Raw genomic sequence first — 25,475 nt, 5'->3', positions numbered from 1 at the left:
GCCAGCCAGTGAGGCCCAAATGCTGGCCGTCCAATGGGCTGAGGTGTGAAGGAGGTGACATATCAGGCCACATGTATACCATCAGCGCCTGTCTTTCGAGGAGCTGCCATCGCCTGTGCTGCCAAAGACTTCGGCTAACCAGGGAATCCATGCGCCGCCTGTGCTAGATGATGGTGGCACATGGGGTAAGGAGGAGAACTGCCACTCCTGGCCGTCAAGGTGATGATCGCCCTGACCACCAGCTGCACATCATTCACATCTGCGCCCAATACCAAGAAAGCCTGCATGACACACACATCCTGGCGAACCCGTCGGTTCCTGGCATCTTCGAGGCGCTCCCTCGAGTGAGAGGTTAGATCTTGGGTAACAAGGGCTACCTGCTGAGGTCTTGGCTAATAATGTCTATTTGGAGGCCCCATACCAACACAGAGAACCACGATAACAATGCCCATGCAGCAGCCAGAAGTCATTGAGCAGTGCTTCGGCTTCCTCAAGGTGCGCTTCCGATGCCTGGACCACTCTGGTAGGGCGTTCCAATACAGCCTCAGGAGGGCCTCTAACATTGTGTTGGCCTCTTGCGTCCTGCACAACATTGCGCAGCAGGGGGGGGATATGCTGGAGGAGGAGGAAGAACGCTAGGCATCATCCGATGAGGGGAGCTAGATGACCAGGAAGAATGGGCATGAAGCCCAGGCTGGCATGGCAGGTCGCCCTGTTGCTCTTTCTAGCTTTATTCTATTTGCTCTGTATAGGTCACCTTTGCTCATGAGTCGCCAGGTATCTTTATGATACCGCCACGTGGTTCAAGTTCAGGTTATGATTAATAACACAGCACACCACTTAGTAAGGATTAAAACAACAGTCATTTATTACATACAACAAGCAATATTAATACGCTAATACTACTTTCTATATAACAAACCTATCACTACTGGCCAATAATTAACTTTAGGAAGAGCCCACCAGGTCAGGGAAACAAATGGCTTGTCCAATCAAATCTGGCCCGCGGGATTCAAAAGGCTGCTACAGGTCGGTGGCTAGGTGTCTCTACCGGATAGCGATCATTGGATTCAAACTTACTGCTATCGGTGGCTGGTCTTCCGAAGGCCTCGGGCAGGTGAAGATGAGAGAGAGAGAGATCTGAACTTGGGCCTTCACTTTTATAGGGCCCAGGGGCTTCCCGCCTCCCGGGGCGGCCCTTGACCCTGAGTCCCAAGTGATTGGATTCTGTCCCCAGTCTCTGGGGTCGATGTGTCCAATGGTGAGGCGATTCCTCGATCGGGGGTTGGTCGCTCACCTGTCTTTGTTTCGGCCACTGCAGGCGCCGACAGGTCTGGCCCGGTATTCAATTGCTAATATGTTGCAATTGTTCCCGGGGGTAGCCGATTTAACTGTGGATGTCTGAGTTGATTAGGTGTAAACAGTCCTGAATGAAACTGCGGATACCTGGGTTGACGGGCTGTTGATAGCCCTGAGTATCGATCTGGGCTATGTTCCCAGAGCTGAATACGCAAACCTGTCTGCAGCTGCCTGCTTGTGTCTTTTTGGCTGCTTTTCCCAGCAGTCTTTCGGGTTAGCCATTTTAAACTGGGTTTTGGCCAGATTAATCGGAACGCAGCCATTTTACATGGCTACATTCCCGCCTTGTGATCCTAACGCGAAGCGTGAAGGATCACATAAATTTTGTCCTCTTCGTTTCCCGACTGGGGCGGTATCTCCCACATGGCCGCTACTCTGACCCTAGCTATGCACAAAAATTTACCTAAACAATTCTTGAGGGCGCTATGTCAGGCAGGGGCATGTGTCTATAAAAAAATAAACTGGGAACCTCTAATTTTACCTAAACACTCTATACTCCTAAACATTGCATTATCCTATCTTCCTAAAACATACAACAATAATCACAATATTTAATATGCTCTTTCCTGGCTTGGCAGTTAAGCTCAGGATCATACATTTTTTTTTAATGAAACGTTCCGCATATTTCTTTATTTACAGGAATAATGCACGCGAATACTCTTTATTCTTTATAGGTCGCGGGGGTCTGGGGTCTGGTCATAGCCGAATTTCGGGGATCGGATCCGATATACCGGGGTTCGAGCGCGGTACGCTCTCCTTTTCCACTTGCGGAGGCTCATGGTCTGTACTGCACAACTGAGTACAGCCAATGCTAACAGTACCTCAATAACGTACGACAGGGAGTACCAAGTTATGAACTTGGCACACCAGGATAATGCAGCGTGGTTGGTGATTGGGCCCTCGGTACTACGGGGCAGTGAAGCGTTAACGGCAGGGGGGTTTGGAGTAATGGGGTCCGCGTTCCCGCGCAACAAAATGTCCATTATAAATTTGTTGATCACGAAGAAAGGAGTCCTCATGGCTGTCTTCTTTCTTTTCCTTTTCCTGTTTGCTGGTTTTCTCCAGGCTTGCAGCTTCTGGAGTTCTGTAAGACAAGCGTAGTGTGTGTAAATACTTTGGTTTAATATCTGGTGTGTTAGTGTGTCTGTCCTTCTTGGGGCCAATTAAACCCTTATAATTGGTCACAGTATGTGACTCTCCCCCCATTTTTTTTTTCAAAACAAATGTTTGGACATGGCACACTTCCCAATGGTGGACCAGTGCTAACTTTACCATCCAAATGCTCTAGGATGTAAATAGCATGTGGCAGCAACCCAAAGGTTGCCTAAATAAAATAAAACGTTTTTTGAAAGTAAAGTTCGAATGAGGTGCGTGTGGGCCGCGACGGGTACGATTTGGGTGGAGTCCCCGGGTAGGACGGCTACCAATACCGTATCTTCCCTACCCGAGCATTTTTTGACCAACGGGGGGGGGGGGTCCCCAGGCAGGGCGGGTCTCACGCCGTTTCTCCACTGCCTGAGCGACCAAAGAGCAGACAAAAATGAAGCCATCATGGTGGGGTTACTGTTCTGATTATACCATCCAATCAGAATAGTAGCTACGATCGGGTGTCTGGTCTGGTGGGCCTCTGAGGCAAGTCCTCAGAGGTTTTGGCAGAATGGGCGTGTGGCCACGGTGGGTGTCAGTGGGAAAAGTTAAAAAGTGCAGGTGAATGGGTGTGGGACGGTGAGAAAATTCTCCTGTAGGACGAATAACATTTAACAAACAGACAACGTAAAACATTCTGTAGCTTCCATCAGGCAACGCTTTTCACCAAGTGTTTCCTTTAAATCATCATGTGGACAGCTCAGTTCTCGGCCGCTACGGGCTCTGCCTTTCTCTTATCGAGAGTGCCTGTCAGTTGGGCACTCTGTGGTTTCTTAGGGTCTTTGCATTCCCTAGCAAAATGTCCCAATTGGCCGCAATTGTAGCACTCTTGCAGTTTTGCTGGGGGGCTGTTCTTTCCCTCGTTTACCCAGGCGGGGTTGTGAAGAGTGGATCTTACTGCCTGCACATCTGCGGCAGCTTGGTTTTCCTCGGGTGTTCTAGTGGTTGATTTACTGTGAGCCGCTTGTTCCCAAACGCGGGACAATCTCTTGTCCACCCACTTCTCATTATGAGCCTCCTCCGAGGGGTCATAATTGTTACAGGCATTCTGTCCTGCTTCTGTGGCATGGGCGATAAGGGTGCGGGTCCATTTGGCCATATTGTTTGCGGACAAATGGGCGCGATCTACGTTGCCGAAAACGGCTTCAAAATGAATCCACAAGCGTCCTGCGAATGCTGTGGGGTGTTCAGACTTTTTCTGTCTGCAATTATTCAGACCGTCTACGGGGTCGCCCCGGTTGTACCTGATCGCATCCAGGATCGCGGTATACATTTCTGCAAGGGTGCCTCCTCCAACATTCTGTGGGTCGGGAAGGGCTGCTGCGACCGATGGGTCTAAGCTGAGGACCGTGAGCTTTACCTGCTCTTTCTCATCCAGGCCGTACATGGTCGCCTGGTGTTTGACGGTGGCAAAGAAATGGTGTAGGTCTGAAGCGGGGAGGAACGGTGTGATTTCGGCACACGCGTTCCGTAATTGGGTCACTGTGAGGGGGGTGGAATATAAGACTTCCGCCGCGTCTGCTGTGGCGGTGCGGTGGGTTGTTACAGGGTTCATGGGAGCCTGTATTATCTGTTGTGAGGGGGGTGGGGGTGCTTTCCTCCTTTGGGGTTTTTCCTGCGCACATGCTCCCTGAACATATCTCTGTGCTGTCTCCTGCAATTCTTCCCAATCAGGGCCGTCTTCCTGGTCTAAACTTTCCCCAAAGGTTTCTTGAAATCCCTTTTGGACAGAAAGCAGTGCTTTCACGTCTGCAATCTGCTTTCGGCACTTTGCATGGTCCAAAGTACTCTGCCTTTGTTCCGTGGTTGTGGCGTGGAGCGCTCTCAAGGCTGCCTTGAGATCACTGCATTGTTTCTGGAGCTTCTCTAACTGGTTTTCTGTTTCTTTCTTTACCAGGACTGCACGCTGCAGGTCCTGATAAGCCTTCTCATACTGTGACTGGAAACTACTCAAGTGCGCCAGATAAGATTGGTGACCCCGTTTGGCGTCAGCCACCTCTTGGTCCTTTGCTGCTAATTTCCCCTTCAATTCCTGGTTCTCTTTCTCAATCTCACATATATCGGTTTTCCTTATCCGATGTATGTCTTCTATTTCCTTGCAGAGCGTCCTGACGACCTCCTCTGTGCCTCGCAATTGTGTCAGACAGGACACAATTGCCATCGGCTTGCGCGCTTTTACTAAACTTTTCCTGTGAATCTCACTCAGGTTCTCCCACCAAGTATGCCCTATACTTCCAGGACCTGAGTCGTCGTTACTGCAGAAATCCTTCCACACGGGCCATCCTTTGCCCTGCAGAAATTTGCGGATTTCCACCTCCCAAACGGGACACTGTCCCGCTCCTACGCTGCTGACTGGTGCGACAGCAAAATCTCCGGGGTACATGAGGCGCTGCATCGCTTGCATTGCCTGCATGGCTCTCTCTTATCTGCTCGGTACGTTCGAATTTGGAACAGGGGGTCAAGGTGGTGTGGTAGATACGGGTACAGCTCGCGCTAATTTCCGAAATACCAACTGCCGATAGTTTTGACGCAACAAAAAGTCTATCAGTTTTGCCTTATAACCCTGTTAGTTACGCATGCAAATACACACTTCCGAATTGTGAATTATTAACCACAACCGCTTGAACACTTGTGGGTTTTTTTTGTTTCCGATTGGATTCTAATTCAAAATTTTGGGGTTTCTCTGGGAGTGGTTTTCCACTTCTAAGTCGGGTCCCGGCGGAGTCGCCAATTATGTTGCTCCAAGGCGGCCTCCAGGACCCGCGACAACGCAGAATCACCGAGCAGAAACTTATAGCCAAGTTCCGCACACATGAGTGCGGCCTCAACCGGGACCTGGGATTCATGTCACATTACATTCATCCCCCACCATATGGCCTGCAAAATCCTACCAACTGTCCTGGCTTGAGACAATTCACACCTCTTTAACCTGGGGTTACCCCATCTCTGGATCTGTAAAGATTTAATCACCTGCTAATGCTCGCATTCCTAGCATTGTTTGGCATATTTGAATTTGTCTATATATGTGTTTCTGGAACAGACCTCTTCATTCACCTGAGGAAGGAGCAGCGCTCCGAAAGCTAGTGACATCGAAACAAACCTGTTGGACTTTAACCTGGTGTTGTAAAACTTCGTACTGTGCTCACCCCAGTCCAACGCCGGCATCTCCACATCATTTGAATGCCCTTAGTGTTGACGAGTCCACTACTGTTGCAGGCAGGGCATTCCATGCCCTTACTACTCTCTGAGTAAAGAACCTACCTCTGACATCTGTCCTATATCTATTGTTGCTAACTTTTGGTTGGCTCTTAATTCGTAATTTGCTCTGTTTGTTTAACCTTTGCTCTGGAGTCGCCAGGTATCTTTATGATACCGCCACGAGGTTCAAGTTCAAGTAATGATCAATAACTCAACACACCAATTAGTAAGATTCAAATCAATACACATTTATTATACACAGTAAATCGCTACTCATGCATAAACTCTACTTTCTAGGCTATTTCTATAACTAACAGGCCTATACTTAGCTTCGGACTGGCCCACCAGGTCAGGGGAACAAATGGCCTTTCGTTCGGGTTCTGAAACTGCGGGATTCAAAGCTGGTATGGACTGGTAGCTAGGAGCGCCTATCTCGTAGCGAGCGTGGACTTGAGACTTACTTTCTTGGAGGCCGCTGGACAGTTCACTCTCAGGGGCTGCTTCATGTTGCTGAGTGACCCTGTCAAGAAGGACAATTTGAACTTGGGGGCTTTACTTTATAGTCCCCAGGGGCTTCCTGCCCTTCGGGGCGGACCCCATACTGGAGGTATTTCTCCAATACTGGAGCTGTACCCTGATCATTGAGCGGTCTTTAAGTGTCCGTTAACCTCTTTTGGGTTGGCTCCTGCTGGCGCCGAGGAGTCTGGCTTGGCCTTGTTTACCTTAAAATGTTTTGATTGTTCCCGGGGATCGCTCATTACTATGTAGATGGCTGCTACATTACTATGCAGATGGCTGCTTGTATCGATGCTGTCTGGGTTTCTGCAGAGTCTAATACACAGTAAACTTTGCACCTGCTAGTTTTTGCCTGTGTTGGCTGAATTTCCCTTCAGCCTTTGCGGTTCTCCATTTTAAGTCGGGAAGTGGTCAACTCAGGGGGCTACACACCCTCCTTGTGATCCTAACACAAAGCGTGAAGGATCACATAACTGCATTGTCTTCATTCCCTGACCCGGCGAGCACTCTTCTATGGCCTCTACACTGACCATAACTATGCAAGAAAATTTTGAACTAACATTTTAAGTGGCGCTATGTCAAAACAGGGACATGCATTACAAAATAAGAAAAACGGTACCTCTAACTATCCTCACTAAACTACACTCACTCAAACATTCAATCATACTAACTTCCTTAATGATATAAACAAAATCATAGCAGCATTATTCACATTTTTCCTGGCTTGGCGGTCAAGCTCAGGATTGTACAATCGCTCATGAAACATTTCTTTATTCACAAAAAGAATGCAAATGAATGTTCTTTGTTATAGATCGCGGGGGTCGGGGGTCTGTTCATAACCGAAAATAGGGGATCTTATCCTATAAACGGGGGTGCTAGCGTGGTAGGCTCTCCTTCTCCATTTCCTCAGGTGAATAGTCTGCACGATGCAGCAGAGTATCGCCAATAATAGTAGGGATTCTATTAAGTAGGACAGGGAGTACCAGGTTATAAACCTGTCACATCAAGATGGTGTGGTGTCGCTTGTGACTGGGCTCTGGGTACTATGGGGAAGTGAGCCATTAACGGCTGGGGGCGTTGGGGTCAGGGGGTTCGCATTCGCGCACAACCAAATGTTCATTAGGGTGATGAGCAACACGGAGGATGTCCTCATGGTTCTTTTCTTTCTCTTCTCTTTGTCTCATTTCGCGGGAGCTTCTGGAGTTCTGTGGGATCAAGCATAGTGTCTGTTACTATCTTGGTTTAACATCTCGTCTATTAGTATGTCTCTCCTTCAGTGCCAATTCTCCCTTTACAATTTGTCACCGTGTGTGACTCCCTCATTTTAAAAAACTTTTTAGAGCAAATATTCAGGACAAGACACACTTAAAAATACTGAAACAGTGCGAGCCGTCTCGCAGGCTGTGCGATTTACCATCCAAATGTGTGAGGATGTAAATAGCATAGGGTTGGCAACCGCGTATGGGCCGCGACGGGTAAGATTTGGATGGAATCCCCGGGTAGGACGGCGACCAAAGCTGTGTGTGCTCTGCCCGAGAGTAGTTGACCAGGGGGGGGGTCCTCAGGCAGGGCGGAGACCAATGCTGTTTCTCCACTGCCTGAGCAACCGACAAGAACGGGCAAAAATGTAGTCATCGTGGGGGGGTTGCCGTATTGGTTCTACCTTCGAACCAGAAGAGCAGTTACGAACGGGGGTTTGGCAAGCTCTCAGTGGTTTCTGCCGATGAGCGTGCGGGCAAGTTCTCAGAGGTTTCGGCCGAAAAATAAGGCATGGGGCCGTGGAAAAGAATTTCCGATCTTACAAACAATATTTAACAATACCACTACAAACAACATTAAACATGCTGCCGGTTCCATCAGAAAGGACACCGTTTTCTCCCAAGCGGTTCCTTTTTAAAACATTGTCTGGACACCTCAGTTATCAGTTGCGAACAGGGTCGCAAAGGGGTTCTCGCTTTGGGAGTCAGACTCAAAGTCTTCTTCTCCTGGATGCCAAACTCTTGAGTGTATAAGGGCTGATAGGGCTGCATAGTGCGATTTGGGATCCATCTCGTCATTCCGGACGAGTCTGTATGAGTTATCTCGGTGCCAAAAGGTGGTGTCTAGGTCTGTGGGGACGGAATCGGGGTCGTAATCGTAGGGCGATGGTCTTTGGTGGGGTTTATTGAGGAACGTGATGAGGAAGGGATCACTCGAATCGCGTTCAGATTCGCTGGGTGTGGGTCCTGTTGCCTGGGGATAGTAGTGAGGCGTGCTGTGGCTATTGTCCGAGTCACAGTCACTGTCGCTGCTGCTGCAGTCTGTGGGCGTTCCGGGGTGGAGTCTAGAGTTCGGGGGTGGAGTCGGGGTTGAGTCCGTGGCTGGGCTGGACATGTTGGGGGAGGGTAGGGATATGTTAGCTGTGGGCGGGGCGTGGTCTGCTGCGTCGAGCATGACGTGATGTGTGTGGTTCGATTGTGGTCCATATGCCTTATGCTGGTTAATATGGAACCACGCCGTCTTTCCGTTGGGGTACTTTATTTTGTAGACGGAAGGGCTTACTTTGTCCGCAATGGAGTACGGACCCGAATATTTAGGTGACAGGAATGTGCTGGGGATGTATACGGAGAGCATGACTTGCTGTCCTACACTGAACTCAGTTGCATGCACTGTCTTATCGAAACAGGCCTTGCTCTGTTTCTTTTGTGTGCCTAATCGTACCGCGGCTGCTAGCTGAGCCGTTTTAACATTCTCTACCAGTTGTTTTACTGCTTTCTCGTGTGTGAGGGCCGTCACTTCGGGGCTGGTCAAATCTAATTGTCGCGCAACAATTACTCACTCAAGTCGAGAAGTGATGAAGTCAATCGAGGCTATATTAAGCAAGACTTGTTCCCCAGCAGCTCAGTTACAGAATGTGGCTGCTGGGAGAACTCAAGCTCTTATACTCCGCCTTCAGGGCGAAGTCAGAAGGCGGCAGTTCCAACCAGGACCCGGGACCTGTCAGCCAATAGCCTCTCGGCTTCACAGGTACCGTATTGCCCCTAATACATACCACCACATTCAGCCCTTGTTAAAAAAGAACCCGGCGGGGTGGTGGTTCGCATGGTGGTAGGGGTTTACAAGGCTGGTCCTGGAACAAATTTCAAACAGTGGCTATGCATTTAGCCCAACCGTTAACTATGTACAAGTTCTGTCAGAATTATTATGTACAGGTTTTGTCAGAATCGTTATGTACAGGTGTTGTCAGAGTTATTTACAAGTTTTTCTGGTGTCACACGGATTCCACGAGTCGAGCGGGTGCCCTGGTCATCCTTGTCGATCGCCTCAGCCCCGGTGGTGGTGCAGGTGCTGGCTCGGGCACTGTCGTCTCTGGGAGCGTTGCGCTGTTCGTTCCTGTTTCTTTACTCCTGGACGGGCACGGGAGGAGGACCGATCCACCCGGGAAGGGGGCGGTCGTGGGGTGCGCCGGTGGCAGGGAGGGGGTGATCGGTATTGGGAGTGTGTGTGTGTTTCCGGCGGGCGCCAGGTCCCGCAGGGAGACCGTGTCCTGTCGACCGTCGGGGTACGCCATGTACTGGGGGTTTGCGTGGAGAAGGTGAACCCTCTCGACCAACGGGTCCGATTTGTGCGCCCGCACATGCTTTTGGAGCAAGATGGGTCCTGGGGCTGCCAGCCAGGTCGGCAGCGTCGTTCCGGAGGAGAACTTCCTCGGGAAGACAAGGAAGCGCTCGTGAGACGTTTGGTTAGTGGTGGTACACAACAGCGACCGGATGGAGTGGAGGGCATCCGGGAGGACTTCCTGCCACCGGGAAACTGGGAGGTTTCCAGACCGTACCGTTCTCCCTCTCTACCTGACCGTTCCCCCAGGGGTTGTAGCTGATTGTCCTGCTCGAGGCAATGCCCTTGGTGAGCAGGAACTGGCGCAGCTCATCGCTCATGAAGGAGGACCCCCTGTCGCTATGGATGAACGCGCGGAAACCGAACAGTGTAAAGATGGTGCCGAGGGCTTTAATGACTGTGGCCGTTGTCATGTCGGGGCAGTGGATGGCGAAGGGGAAACGGGAGTACTCGTCCACAACGTTCAGGGAGTAGGCGTTGCGGTCGGTGGAAGGGAGGGGGCCTTTGAAATCCAAACTGAGGCGTTCAAAGGGACGGGAAGCCTTTATCAGGTGCGCTCTATCTGGCCTGAAAAAGTGCTGTTTGCACTCTGCGCAGATTTGGCAGTTCCTGGTGACTGTACGGACCTCCTCCACAGAGTAGGGGAGGTTGCGGGACTTCACAAAATGGTAGAATCGAGTGACCCCTGGGTGGCAGAGGTCCTCGTGGAGGGCTTGGAGGCGGTCTACTTGTGCGTTGGCACATGTGCCGCGGGACAGGGCATAGGACGGCTCGTTCAGCTTTCCGAGACGATACAAGATCTCATCGTTATAGGTGGAGAGCTCAATCCTCCACCTCAAGATCTTGTCATTCTTGATTTTGCCCCGCTTTGCATTATCGAACATAAAGGCTACCGACCGTTGGTCAGTGAGGAGAGTGAATCTCCTGCCGGCCAGGTAATGCCTCCAATGTCGCACAGCTTCCACTATGGCTTGGGCTTCCTTTTCCACTGAGGAGTGGCGGATTTCTGAAGCGTGGAGGGTCCGGGTGAAAAAGGCCACGGGTCTGCCCGCTTGGTTAAGGGTGGCCGCCAGAGCTACATCGGATGCGTCGCTCTCGACCTGGAAGGGGAGGGACTCGTCGATTGCGTGCATCGTGGCCTTTGCGATAACCGCTTTGATGCGGCTGAAGGCCTGGCGGGCCTATGTTGACAGGGGGAAGGTAGTGGACTGGATTAACGGGCGGGCCTTGTCTGCGTACTGGGGAACCCACTGGGCGTAAGAAGAAAAGAAGCCCAGGCAGCGTTTCTAGGGCTTTGGAGCAGTGGGGGAGGGGAAATTCCATAAGGGGGTGCATGCGTCCGGGGTCGGGGCCTATCACTCCATTGCGCACTACGTATCCCAGGATGGCCAGACGGTTGGTGCTAAAAACGCATTTTTCCTCATTATAGGTGAGGTTCAGGGCGTTAGCGGTCTGGAGGAATTTGCGGAGGTTGGCATCGTGGTCCTGCTGGCCATGGCCGCAGATGGTTACATTGTCGAGGTATGGGAACGTGGCCCACAAACCGTGCTGGTCAACCATTCGGTCCATCTCCCGTTGGAAGACCGAGAGTCCGTTCGTGACGCCAAATGGGATCCTTAGAAAGTGGTAGAGCCACCCGTCAGCCTCGAAGGCCGTGTACTTGCGGTCACTCGGGCGGATGGGGAGCTGGTGGTATGCGGACTTGAGGTCCACGGTGGAAAAGACCTTGTACTGTGCAATCCGATTGACCATGTGGATATGCGGGGTAGAGGGTACGCATCTAGCTGCGTGTCTGACTATAGTCTACGACCATCCTCTGCTTCTCCCCGGTCTTCACAACTACCACCTGGGCTCTCCAGGGACTATTGCTGGCCTGGATTATGCCTTCCTTCAGCAGCCGCTGGACTTCGGACCGGATAAACGTCCGGTCCTGGGCGCTGTATCGTCTGCTCCTAGTGGCGACGGGCTTGCAATCCAGGGTGAGGTTCGCAAACAAGGAAGGCGGTTCAACCTTGAGGGTTGCGAGGCTGCAGATAGTGAGAGGGGGTATTGGCCGCCGAATTGGAACGTTAGGCTCTGGAGGTTACACTGGAAGTCTAACCCCAATAGAGTGGGAGCGCAGAGTTGGGGGAGGACGTAAAGCCTATAATTTTTAAACTCCCTCCCTTGCACCGTTAGTTTCGCGATGCAGAACCCTTGGCTCACAACTGAATGGGATCCCGCTGCCAGGAAAATCTTTTGGGTGCTCGGACGAATGGAAAGAAAACAGCGTCTTACAGTATCCGGGTGGATAAAACTTTCAGTGCTCCCAGAGTCGATCAAGCATGGCGTCTTGTACCCGTTGATCAGCACCGTTGTTCTTGCCATCTGGAGCGTCCGGGGCCGCGATTGGTCCAGGGTCACCAAAGCCAGTCGTGGTTGTTGCGTCGCAGCGTTTTCTTCAGACCCCGTGGAGCCGTCTATGCTGGGGTGCTTGGCTATCAGCCAAGATGGCGGCGTCCATGGATCGCACGCGGTCGGGGGTGGACAAAATGGCCGCCCCCATGAATCGCACGTGGCCGGGGGGGCGCCCATCCTCCCCTCGTGGTGTCCGGGACCCAAAATGGCGGCGCCCGCGGGCCGCACATGGATCATTGGGGGGGCTGAGTCTGCTGTCCCCGTTCTCCCCCAGGGATTGCGGCGACCCCCCGGGACTGGCAGACCGCTGCGTAATGCCCCTTTTTGTCGCAGCTTTTACAAATCGCTGAGCAGGCCGGGCAGCGCTGCCGGGGATGTTTCGCCTGCGCGCAAAAATAGCAGTGGGGCCCACCGGGATGGTCTCGTGCTCTAGCCGCGCAGACTTGCAGGGGGGGTTGCCGGGGAGTCGGTCGCAATGGGAGTCCATGGAGCCCAAGGGGCTGCTGCATGGTCGGCACCGTAGGCGCGGGTGTTTTGTGAGGCCACGTCGAGGGAGGCCGCAAGGGCCCGTGCGTCTGTGAGTCCTAACGAGTCTTTCTCTGACAGTCTTTGGCGAATTTGAGAGGAAGTCATACCTGCCACAAACGCACCTCTGATTAGTAGCTCCGTGTGCTCGACCGTGCTCACCGACGGGCAGTTGCAGTTTCTCCCCAAAGTCAAGAGTGCGCTGCAGAATTTGTCGAGCGATTCTCCGGGGGGTTTCCGTCTCGTCGCGAGTTGGTGGCATGCGTAGACCTGGTTTATGGGCCGAATGTAGACTCCTTTCAGCATGGCGAGCGCCGTCGGGAAATCCTCCGCGTCTTCGATGAGCGAGTAGATCTCCGGGCTCACCCTGGAATGTAGGACCTGCATTTTCTGATCTTCCGTGGTCCGGCCGGGGGCCGTTCGAAGGTAACCTTCGAAGCATGCTAGCCAGTGTTTAAACACGGCTGCCGAGTTTGCTGCATGGGGGCTGATTCGCAGACACTCCGGGGCGATCCGGAGCTCCATAGTCTTTTAAGCTTGCTTAATAAAAATTGTAGCGCAACAATTACTCACTCAAGTCGAGAAGTGATTAAGTCAATAGAGGCTTTATTAAGCAAGGCTTGTTCCCCAGCAGCTCAGTTACAGAATGCGGCTGCTGGGAGAACTCGAGCTCTTATACTCCGCCTTCAGGGCAGAGCCAGAAGGCGGTACATTCAATCAGGACCCGGGACTGTCAGCCAATAGCCTCTTGGCTTCACAGGTACCGTATTACCCCTAAGACATACCACCACACTAATCCCAATAAAAATTCTGTGCCTTTCATGGGACGTCCGGTCATGAGGGTGTGTGGGGTGTAACCTGTAGATGTTGAAACCGTATTTCGCGAAACATCAGCACAAAAGGGAGGACTGAATCCCAAGTGGTGTTGTTTTGCTGGACCATTTTTCGGAGGGTAGCTTTTAGGGTCCGATTCATGCGCTCCACGATACCAATCAACTGGGGGTGGTATGCGATGTGGAATTTTTGGGTAATGCCAAATATCGTGAGGACGTTCTTCATGACACGTCCTGTAAAATGGGAACCTTGGTCGGATTCAATGCTGCGCGGGAGTCCCCATCTCGTAAAGATGTGGTGGGTTAAGATCTTGGCTGTGGTCTTTGCCGTGTTAGTACTGGATGAGAATGCCTCCACCCATTTTTTAAACGTGTCTATCACAACGAATACATACTTATAACTATTCCTGCAAGGGGGCAATGGTCCTATAAAATAAATCTGGAAGTTATTCCAGGAGCCATTAACAAGGCGGGTGTGACTAAGTTGAGCTTTCTTGGCATATCTGTCCGGATTGTTCTGGGCACAGATCAGGCAATTCCCAACGTAGTGTGTTACGTCTTCTTTTAAACTTGGCCACCCACAGAGCTGCCTGAGGTGGGCTGTAGTGGGATCAATTCCCTGATGTCCATGACCGTCATGGAACAAACAAATGAGCTGATTCCTGTCCTGTTCAGGAACCACATAAAGGGTGTCTTTTAACACCACACCGTCATGTGTGGTCAGTGCATTTTTAAATCTTTCATAGTGGGCTGGAAATTGTCCTTTTAAAATCTCCCTGATATTGTTATCCTGCTTCTGGTCTGCACTCAATCCTCGATATTAGTCTGCGAGACCTGAACTGCATTCACTGGTGCGCATTCGGGGGGTGTCCAAAAATATCCGTGCCTGGAACCTGCTTTTGCCAGTGCGTCGGCTTTTACATTTCCAGGGTGGGGGGAAGAACGATGGTGACTTCGAGCTTTAACTATTCCAAAAGTCCTGCCCTGGGCTTTTTCTAAAATGTGACGGTGCAATGGGGCTGAGGAGAGGGGTTTTCCGTCTGCGGAAACAAATCCTCTTGCTTTCCACAGGGGTAGGAACTCTGTAAGGCTGTTGCAGACATAGAGGCTGTCCGAATATATGTCTGCTGAGCTGGGGAAGGAATCTGGGTGTTCTACAATGTATGCCACGGCTGCTAGTTCTGCAGCCTGCGCGCCTAAGTGTCCTGGAAATTTTATTGCGATTTCTTCTAGGGGGCATCCCTGCGCATCCTCGACAGAAATGCCGCATCCTGTCATGCGCTTCCCTTCTAATACTGTGGAAGAACCATCCACATATATTCTTATGGGTTCGCACGTGTCTGTGTGCTTGGGGCTCTGGGTTGAACTACCTTCTTTCTGGGGGGTGTTTTCGCAATAAAGGGGCCTGTGTTGTGGTGCGGTGAGATGATTTCACATTCATGGGGGGCTCCGGGGTACTGTAGGTTATCTGCGAAGAAAGTGTGGGTCTTGGTCCTTTTCACAGTGATGTCCCGTCCCTGCAAAAGAAGGATCCACCTGGCTGCTCTTATTTGACTGACTGTACCGTCCTTAAGTCGTCCGTCCAGTAAAAGTTGGGTGGGGGTGTGTTCCGTCAGGATTGTGATGGGGTTCAGTCCGGTTATGTATGAAAAATAATGTACTGCCCAAAAAAACTGCGAGCATGTGCCTTTCACAGGCTGAAAATCCCTGCTCCACAGCATCTAAGACTCTGGAGGCGTAAGGCACGGGCCTTAACTGTTCGTGCCGTTCCTGGAGGAGCACGGCCGAAAGGGTTCGGTCTGTGCTTGCTACCTCTATCGCATAGGGGGAAGGTGGGTCTGGAACTTGTAGTGCGGGGGCTGCTATGAGTGCTCTTTTCAACGAGTCCACAGCATCCATATGCTGCAGAAGCTATTCCCAGGGGGCTCCTTTCTTTAGGAGGTCTGAGAGGGGTGCTGCCTTGCTGGCGAAATCGTCAATGTGGTTTCGGCAGTAGCCAACCAGTCCTAAAAACGACCGGAGGGCTGAAACGTTCTGGGGAAGGGGCAATTTGGCAATCGAGTCAATCCTTTTATGCTCGATCTCGCGTTTACCATGCGTGATAATCGTACCCAAATATATCACCTTATTTTCCAAAATCTGGGCCTTTTTGGGGTTAACTTTGCAACCAATTTCTTGTAGGAGTTCCAGGAGTTCGGCCAGAAGCTCGATGTGCTCTGCCTTGGTGTCTGTCTGCAGTAATAGGTTGTCCACATACTGGACCAGACATTCAGGTCGAGAAACGTTTGACAAACCATTTGCCAGCTGTCGGTGGAAAATGGAGGGGGAGTTGTGGAATCCTTGTGGAATGCATGTCCACCTGTACTGCTGATTTTTAAAAGTGAAGGCAAATTTGTTTTGGCACGCTTTTGCCAATGGAATGGACCAGAATTTATTACTGATGTCCAAAACCGTAAAGTATCAGGAGTTGAGTCCCTGTTTGAGCATGGTCTTGGGACTTGTGGCTACCATGGGGGCTGCTGCGGGGGTGCCTTTGTTGAGTTCCCGATAATCGATGGTCAGTCGCCATGATCCATCGGGCTTTCTCACTGGCCAAATCGGGGCATTATTAGTGGAGGCTACTGATTTGAGTACGCCCTGCTCTAATAAGCTGTCGATAACTTTTGCGATTTCTCCCTCTGCCTCTTGGGGAAATCCATATGGCTTTTGGGGTCTAGGGTCAGGTCCTGTGATTTGAACGGAACCAGTCATCCGGCCACAGTCGTGTTTGTGGGTCGCGAATGCTGCCCTGTGCTGCTGCAGAACTGCTTTAACCTGCTTGTCTGTGCTAATTGTGGTCGGGTCAAACCAGAATTCACCGACGACGCTAATCTTGTTTGCATATTCTCCTCTTGTGAGCGTTGCGGGGGCTCTTGCGGATTTTGCCATTTTCCAGACACATTGGTTGACTGGATCAAAGGACAGATTGTGGGAATTCATAAAGTCTATGCGTAAAATGTGTTCTGCTGTGTGGGGTAGATCGACTAAAACTACGGGGTGCTTGGTGGTGATGTTGCCGATTTGAATGGGCACAGGGGCTGTGATGTGTCCCTGCTGTGAGTGGCTTGTAAAGCCGCTGAGGGTGATCATGACTGTCGTGGGCCACGTGTCCTTTTGAAACATGGTGGAGGAATTTATTGTGGTGCGGGACCCCCCTGTGTCCCAGAGCAATTCGATGGGCTGTCCCCATAACTTTGCTGCAACTATTGGTCGGCCGGACCTATTCGAAAGGGTGTCGCAGACCCAACTGGGGGAGCCCGAACACCGTCAGTCCGTTCTGTTCAGATCCGTCTGATCTGAATTGGCTATGAATTGGCTTTGTCCTGTTCCTATTTAGAGTGCCTGTCTGCTGGGCTCTCTGTGGCTTTTGTGGGGCATTGCACTCTCTTGCAAAGTGTCCTAATTGTCCACAGTTGTAACACTCCTGTGGCTTTTGCGGGAGGCTATTCCTGCTTTCATTTACCCATGCGGGGTTCTGGTGTGCCTTAACTGCGTGTATGTCTGCTTCTGCCTGCTGTTCTTCGGGATTTTTATTTGTGGGTTTGTTTTGAACAGATTGCCCCTAGGTGCAGGACAATCTTTTTACGACCCATTTCTCATTATGAGCCTCCTCTGAGGGATCATAATTGGCACAAGCTTTTTGTCCTGTTTCTGTGGCATGGGAGATAAGGGTGCGGGTCCATTTGGCCATGTTGTCTGGGGACAAATGGGCGCGGTCTAAGTCTCCGAAAACTGCAGCGAAATGGATCCACAAGCGTCCAGCAAACGCTGTGGGGTGCTCGGTTTTCTTTTGCCTGCACTTATTGAGGCCATCTACGGGGTCACCCGATTATACCCGATCGCGTCTAGGATGGCGGTATGCATTTCTGCAAGGGTGCCTCCTCCTACATTCTGTGGGTCGAGCAGGGCTGCTACGACCGAAGGGTCTAAACTCAAAACTGTGAGCTTTACTTGCTCTCGCTCATCCAGGCCGTACATGGTAGCCTGCGGTTTTACTCTGGCAAAGAAGTGGTGGGGGTCTGAGGTGGGGAGCAACGGATTGATTTTATTGCACGCGTCCTGTAATTGGGTCACTGTTAAGCGGGTGGTGTACAGAAATTCCGTGTCGTCCGATGTGGCTGTGCGGTGGGTGGTGACTGGGTTCATTGGAGCCTGAACTATCTGCAATGTGGGGGGTTGGGGCGCTTTTCTCTTCTGGGGCTTTCCCTGCGCACATGTTTCTTGAACATATCTCTGCGCTGCCTCACTCAATTCTTCCCAATCAGGGCCGTCATTTTCATCTAGCTGTGATCCAAAGTTTTCCTGGAACCCTTTTTGAACTGAAAGCAGCTATTGCAGTTCTGCAATCTGCTTCCGGCACTTTGCGTGGTCTAATGAGATTTGTCTTTGCTCCATGGTGGCAGCATGGAGTGCTCTTAACGCTGCCTTCAGGTCACTACACTGCCTCTGCAATGCCTTTCCCTGCTTCTCTGCTTCCTCTCGTACCAGGGCTGCACGTTGTGTGTCCTGATAGGCCTTTTCGTACTGGGATTGGAAGCTACTTGAATGCGCAAGACAAGACTGGTGTGCCCCCTTGACATCATCCACCTCTCAGTCCTTTGCTGCTAACTTCCTCCTGAACTCTACGTTCTCTTTCTCTACCTCACTGATATCGACCTTGCTCATTCGATGTATGCCTTCTATCTCTTTTGGAGCGTCCGAACGACCTCCTCTGTGCCTCGCAATTAAGCCAAACACGACATGATTGCCATCAGCTTGCGAGCTTTTCCTAAGCTCTTCTTGTGAATCTCGCTCAGGTTCTCCCACCAAGTACGTCCTATACTCCCGGGACCTGTTTCCTCATTTTCACAGAATTCGCTCCAAAGGGGCCAACCTTTCCCTTTGAGGTACTTTCTGATTTCCTCTTCCCAAACGGGACACTGTCCTACTCTGCTGCTGGTCGCTGCGATCACAAATTCTTCGGGGTTCATAAGGCGTTCCATTGCCTGCATTGCCATCTTTCTTCTCTGAATGCTTCTCTTAAAATTTGGAATGAGGGGTATTAAGGCGGTGCTGTAATTACGGGTATGGTTTTCGCTATTTTCCGGAATACAAACTCCCAACTGTTTTGTCGCAACAAAAAATCTAGCAGTATTACCTTATCACCCTGTTAGTTACGCATGCATTAACACACTTTCGAATTATGAGGATTGATCAGAACTGCTTGAACACTTCTGGTTTTCTGTTCCCAATTGGATTTCTAATTAAAAGTTAGGGTTCTCCCGGAGTGGCTAAGCCACTTCTAGATCGGGTCCCGGCGGAGTCGCCAGTAATATGTTGCTAACTTTTGGTTGGCTCTTAATTCGTAATTTGCTCTGTTTGTTTAATCTTTGCTCTAGAGTCGCCAGGTATCTTTATGATAAAGCCATGAGGTTCAAGTTCAAGTAATCATCAATAACTCAACACACCAATTAGTAAGATTCAAATCAATACACATTTATTATACACAGTCAATTGCTACTCAGGCATAAACTCTACTTTCTAGGCTATTGCTATAACGAACAGGCCTATACTTAGCTTCAGACTGGCCCACCAGGTCAGGGGAACAAATGGCCTTTCGTTCGGGTTCTGAAACTGCGGGATTCAAAGCTGGTATGGACTGGTAGCTAGGAGCGCCTATCTCGTAGCGAGCGTGGACTTAAGACTTACTTTCTTGGAGGCCACTGGACAGTTCACTCTCAGGGGTTGCTTTTCAGAGTGACCCTGTCAAGAAGGACGATTTGAACTTGGGGGCTTTACTTTATAGTCCCCAGGGACTTCCCGCCCTTCGGGGCGGACCCCATACCTGGTTTCAAGTGATTGGACTTCGTTCCAATCGCTTGGTTCGATTTCTCCAATACTGGAGCTGTTCCCTGATTGTTGGGCGGTCTTTAAGTGTCCGTTAACCTCTTTTGTGTTGGCTCCTGCTGGCGCCGAGGAGTCTGGCTTGGCCTTGTTTACCTTGAAATGTTTCATTTGTTCCCAGGGATCGCTCATTACTATGTAGAAGGCTTTACATTACTGTGCAGATGGCTGCTTGTATCGATGCTGTCTGGGTTTCTGCAGAGTCTAATACACAGTAAACTTTGCACCTGCTAGTTTTTGCCTGTGTTGGCTGAATTTCCCTTCAGCTTTTGCGGTTCTCCATTTTAAGTCGGGAAGTGGCCAACTCAGGTGGCTACACTATCTCCACTCAATTTGAAGTTATGTCCCCTCATGCTAGACATCACCATCCGAGGAAAAAGGCTCTCACTGTCCACCCTATCTAATCCTCTGATCATCTTGTATGCCTCAATTAAGTCACCTCTTAAACTTCTTCTCTCTAACGAAAACAGCCTCAAGTCCCTCAGCCTTCCCTCATAAGATCTTCCCTCCATACCAGGTAACATTCTGGTAAATCTCCTCTGAACCCTTTCCAATGCTTCCATATCCTTCCCATAATGCGGCGACCAGAATTGCACGCAATACTCTAAATGCGGCCGCACCAGAGTTTTGTACAGCTGCAACATGACCTCATGGCTCCGAAACTCAATCCCTCTATCAATAAAAGCTGACACACCGTACGCCGTCTTAACAACCCTCTCAACCTGGGTGGCAACTTTCAGGGATCTATGTACATGGACACCGAGATCTCTCTGCTCATCCACACTACCAAGAATCTTACCATTAGCCCAGTACTCTGTCTTCCTGTTATTCCTTCCAAAATGAATCACCTCACACTTTTCTGCATTAAACTCCATTTGCCGCCTCTCAGCCCAGCGGTGCAGCTTATCTATGTCCCTCTGTAACTTGTAACATCCTTCCACTCTGTCCACAACTCCACCGACTTTAGTGTCATCTACAAATTTACTCACCCATCCTTCTACGCCATCCTCCAGGTCATTTATAAAAATGACAAACAGCAGTGGCCCCAAAACAGATCCTTGTGGTACACCACTGGTAACTGGACTCCAGTCTGAACATTTCCCATCAACCACCACCCTTTGTCTTCTTCCAGCTAGCCAATTTCTGATCCAAACAGCTAAATCACCCTGAATCCCATGCTTATGTATTTTTTGCAGTAGCCTACCGTGGGGAACCTTATCAAACACTTTACTGAAATCCATATACACCACATCAACTGCTTTACCCTCATCCACCTGTTTGGTCACCTTCTCAAAGAACTCTAAGGTTTGTGAGGCACGACCTACCCTTCACAAAACCGTGTTGACTATCTCAAATCAAATTATTCCTTTCCAGATGATTTCCATCCTATCTCTTATAAATCTTTCCAACACTTCTGGTTGCGGCGATGACCAGCTAAGCCGCACGTTTCGGCACCTCCCGTTTCAACGGACTTTTGGGCTCTTATCGGGAGCCCCAACAGAAATTTTTTACGGCCAAACCCAGTGTGAGGTGACAAAGGAAGAAATCCCCCCGGGTGTGGATGGAAAGGAGCGTCAGTAGTGGCCAGATTGCGGAGGACCCTCTGGAGCAGCGGCAGAGAAGAGAAGGGAGAAGCAAGATGGCGGCCGAGGGAGCCCAGATGGTATGGGGCCCGGAACAGCAGGAGTTCCTCCGACGATGTGTGGAGGAGCTCAAGAAAGAGGTGCTGGCACCGATGTTACTGGCAATCGAGCGATTTTTTTTTCCATAGAATTTACAGTGCTGAAGGAGGCCATTCGGCCCATCGAGTCTGCACCGGCTCTTGGAAAGAGCACCCTACCCAAGGTCAACACCTCCACCCTATCCCCATAACCCAGTAACCCAGTAACCCCACCCAACACTAAGGGCAATTTTGGACACTGAGGGCAATTTATCATGGCCAATCCACCTAACCTGCACATCTTTGGACTGTGGGAGGAAACCGGAGCACCCGGAGGAAACCCACGCACACACGGGGAGGATGCGCAGACTCCGCACAGACAGTGACCCAAGCCGGAATCGAACCTGGGACCCTGGAGCTGTGAAGCAATTGTGCTAGCCACAAGGCTACCGTGCTGCCCTGGATTGAAGGAGACACAAAAGATCCAGGCGATGGAGCTCCGTGGAGTGAAGGCAAAGGCAGCCGAGAATGAGGACGAGATACAGGGTTTGGTGGTGAAGACGGAGACGCACGAGGCACTTCATAAGAGGTGCATAGAAAGGCTGGAAGCCCTGGAGAACAGCTCGAGGAGGAAGAATCTAAGAATTTTGGGTCTTCCCGAAGGGGCAGAGGGAGCTGATGTTGGGGCGTATGTGAGTACGATGCTCCATACTCTAATGGGAGCTGAGGCCTCGACGGGCCCCCTTGAAGTGGAGGGAGCGTACCGGGTCCTTGTGAGAAGACCAAAGGCAGGGGAAACACCGCCAGCAATTGTGGTGAGGTTCCACCGCTACAAGGACAGGGAGATGGTCCTGAGATGGGCTAAGAAGACACGGAGTAGCAGGTGGGAGAACGCGGTGATCCGCGTGTATCAAGATTGGAGTGCGGAGGTGGCGAGAAGGAGGGCGAGTTTCAATCGGGCCTAGGCGGTGCTCCACAGGAAGAAAGTAACATTCGGAATGTTGCAGCCCGCAAGACTGTGGGTCACACACCAGGGCAAACATCACTACTTTCAGACGGCAGAGGAGGCGTGGACATTTATTCAAGAAGAGAAATTGGACTAGACTTGAGGAATTGATGTTTGAAAAGAGGTAGCGAGGTGGTGGCACAGAAATGTAAAGTGGGGAGAGGGGAGGGCTAATTTGTAACAATGTTAAACGGGGGAATTTTTTCTCCCCCCCCCCCCCCCCACTGAGGGGGGGGAACGCGAAGAAATGTGGGCGCCGGTGGAAAAGGGGACAGAGAAGGGGAATGAGGGAACTGCGCCATTAGGGGCGGGGCCGAGAGGGAGGCGCGAGTTTTTTCCCGCGCTATGGAAATTGTGGCGGGAAAAATGGGCGCAGGCAGGAAGGAAGGGGGCCTCACACGCAGGGAGGTCAAGGATAAACGGGGGAAGCCGAGGTCAGCCAGAGTTTGCTGATTCCCGGAAGCAATATGGGGGGAGCAATCAAGCTAGAGGGGAATCTAGCGGGGGTGGGGGGGAGCTGATTCGAGATGGGGTGGTCGGGACGGGAGGGCGACGTCTGGGGGACAGACGGGTGCGTGGGACCCGGTTGAGGAGCTGGCTTAAAAAAGGGGATGGCTAGTCGACGAGGGGGGGGGTGGTTAAAGGGTCCCCCAACCCGGCTGATCACGTGGAATGTGAGAGGTTTGATTGGGCTGATTAAGAGAGCAAGGGTGTTTGCGCACTTAAAGAGACTGAAGGCGGTCGTGCTTATGCTCCAGGAGACGCACCTGAAATTGGCGGATCAGGTCAGATTAAGGAAAGGATGGGTGGGACAGGTATTCCACTCAGGCTTAGATGCGAAAAAATAGAGGGGTGGCAATACTGGTGGGGAAATGGGTATCGTTTGAGGCTAAGAAAATAGTGGTGGATAGTGGGGGCAGGTACGTGATGGTGAGTGGCAGATTGCAAGGGGAGGCGGTGGTGCTGGTGAACGTATACGCCCCGAACTGGGATGATGCGGGATTCATGAAGCGTATGTTGGGACGTATCCCGGACCTGGAAGTGTGAAACTTGTTAATGGGGGGGGGGGGGGACTTCAACACGCTGCTGGACCCAGGGCTGGACCGGTCCAGATCCAGGACCGGGAGAAGGCCGGCAGCGGCCAAGGTGCTCAAGGGATTTATGGAGCAGATGGGAGGAGTAGATCCGTGGAGATTTGCCAGACCGATAGGTAAAGAGTTTTCCTTCTTCTCCCACGTCCATAAAGTATACTCCCGGATAGACTTTTTTGTCTTGGGAAGGGCTCTGATCCCGAAAGTGGCAGGAACAGAGTACTCGGCTATAGCCGTTTCAGATCACGCCCCACATTGGGTGGATCTGGATCTAGGAGTGGAAAAGGAGCAGCGCCCACTTTGGAGATTAGACATGGGACTACTGGCGGACGAGGGGGTATGTGGAAGGGTGAGGGGTGTATTGAAAGATACCTAGAGGTCAATGATGATGGGGACGTCCAGGTGGGAGTAGTATGGGAGGCGCTGAAGGCAGTGGTTAGGGGAGAGCTGATTTCCATAAGAGCCCACAAGGGGAAACAAGAGGGTAAAGAAAGGGAGAGATTGATGGGGGAGATTCTGAGGGTGGATAGGCAGTATGCGGAGGCCCGGATGAACGGCTATACAGGGAAAGACGAAGACTACAGACGGAGTTTGACCTGCTGACCACGGGTAAGGCGGAGACGCAGTGGAGGAAGGCACAGGGAATGCAATACGAGTATGGGGAAAAGGCGAGCTGACTGCTGGCCCAACAACTTCGGAAGAGGGGGGCGGCGAGAGAGATTGGAGGAGTTAGAGACGAAACGGGAACGATGGAGCAGAGAGCAGGGAAAGTGAACGAAGTGTTTAAGTCATTTTATGAGAGGCTGTATAACTCCCAACCCCCGGAGGGGAAAGAGGGAATTATACACTTTTTGGACCAGCTGGCGTTCCCGAGGGTGGAGGAACAGGAGGTGGAAGGTCTGGGGGCGCAGATTGAGGTGGAGGAGGTGATTAAAGGAATTGGGAACATGCAAGCAGGAAAGGCCCTGGGACCAGAAGGGTTCCCGGTGGAATTTTACAGGAAATATGTGGACCTGCTGGCCCCACTTCTGACGAGAACCTTTAATGAGGCTAAGGAAAAGGGGACACTACCCCCGACAATGTCGGAGGCGACGATATCGTTGATCCTGAAACGGGACAAAGACCCGCTGCAATGCGGGTCATACAGGCCCATCTCCCTCCTAAATGTAGACGCCAAGTTGCTGGCCAAAGTGATGGCGACAAGGATAGAGGACTGTGTCCCAGGGGTGGTACACGACGACCAGACAGGGTTTGTTAAAGGGAGACAATTGAATGCCAATATACGAAGGTTGCTGGGGGTGTTGATGATGCCCCCACCGGAGGGGGAGGCGGAGATAGTGGTGGCGATGGATGCAGAGAAGGCATTTGATAGAGTGGAGTGGGGCTATTTATGGGAGGTGTTGAAGAGATTTGGGTTTGGAGAGGGGTTTATTAGATGGGTTTGACTCCTGTACGGGGCCCCGGTGGCAAGCGTTGTTACAAATAGGCAACGATCGGATTACTTCCGATTACATAGGGGCACAAGACAGGGGTGCCCCCTGTCCCAGTTACTGTTCGCGTTGGCAATCGAGCCATTGGCCATAGCGCTGAGGGACTCTAAGAAGTGGAGTGGGGTGCTCAGAGGGGGAGAGGAACATCGAGTGTCATTATATGCAGACGATTTGCTGCGATATGTGGCGGATCCAGTAGAGGGGATGCCAGGGGTAATGCAGGGAGTTTGGAGAGTTCTCGGGATATAAATTAAATATGGGAAAGAGCGAACTTTTTGTGATGCACCCAGGGGAACAGGGCAGGGGGATAGACGATCTGCCGCTGAGGAGAGTAGCAAGGAATCTTCGATACCTAGGGATTCAGGTGGCCAGGAACTGGGGAACCCTGCATAAACTTAACTTGACGCGGCTGGTAGAGCAGATGGAGGAGGACTTTAAGAGGTGGGATATGGTGCCCCTGTCATTGGCGGGCCGAGTACAGGCGGTTAAAATGGTGGTCCTCCCGAGGTTTCTTTTTGTGTTTCAGTGCCTCCCCATCCTGATTACAAAGGCCTTTTTCAAAAAAGTAGACAGGAGCATTATGAGCTTTGTGTGGGCTGGAAAGACCCTGAGGTTAAAGAGGGGGTTCCTGCAGCGCAGTAGGGACAGAGGGGGATTGGCACTGCCGAGTCTGAGTGACTACTATTGGGCCGCTAATGTGGCTATGGTTTGTAAGTGGATGAGGGAAGAAGAAGG

The sequence above is a fragment of the Scyliorhinus torazame genome, chromosome 14 (assembly GCF_047496885.1).
Source record: "Scyliorhinus torazame isolate Kashiwa2021f chromosome 14, sScyTor2.1, whole genome shotgun sequence".
NCBI lineage: Eukaryota > Metazoa > Chordata > Chondrichthyes > Carcharhiniformes > Scyliorhinidae > Scyliorhinus > Scyliorhinus torazame.
This window is presented reverse-complemented; position numbering follows the sequence as displayed.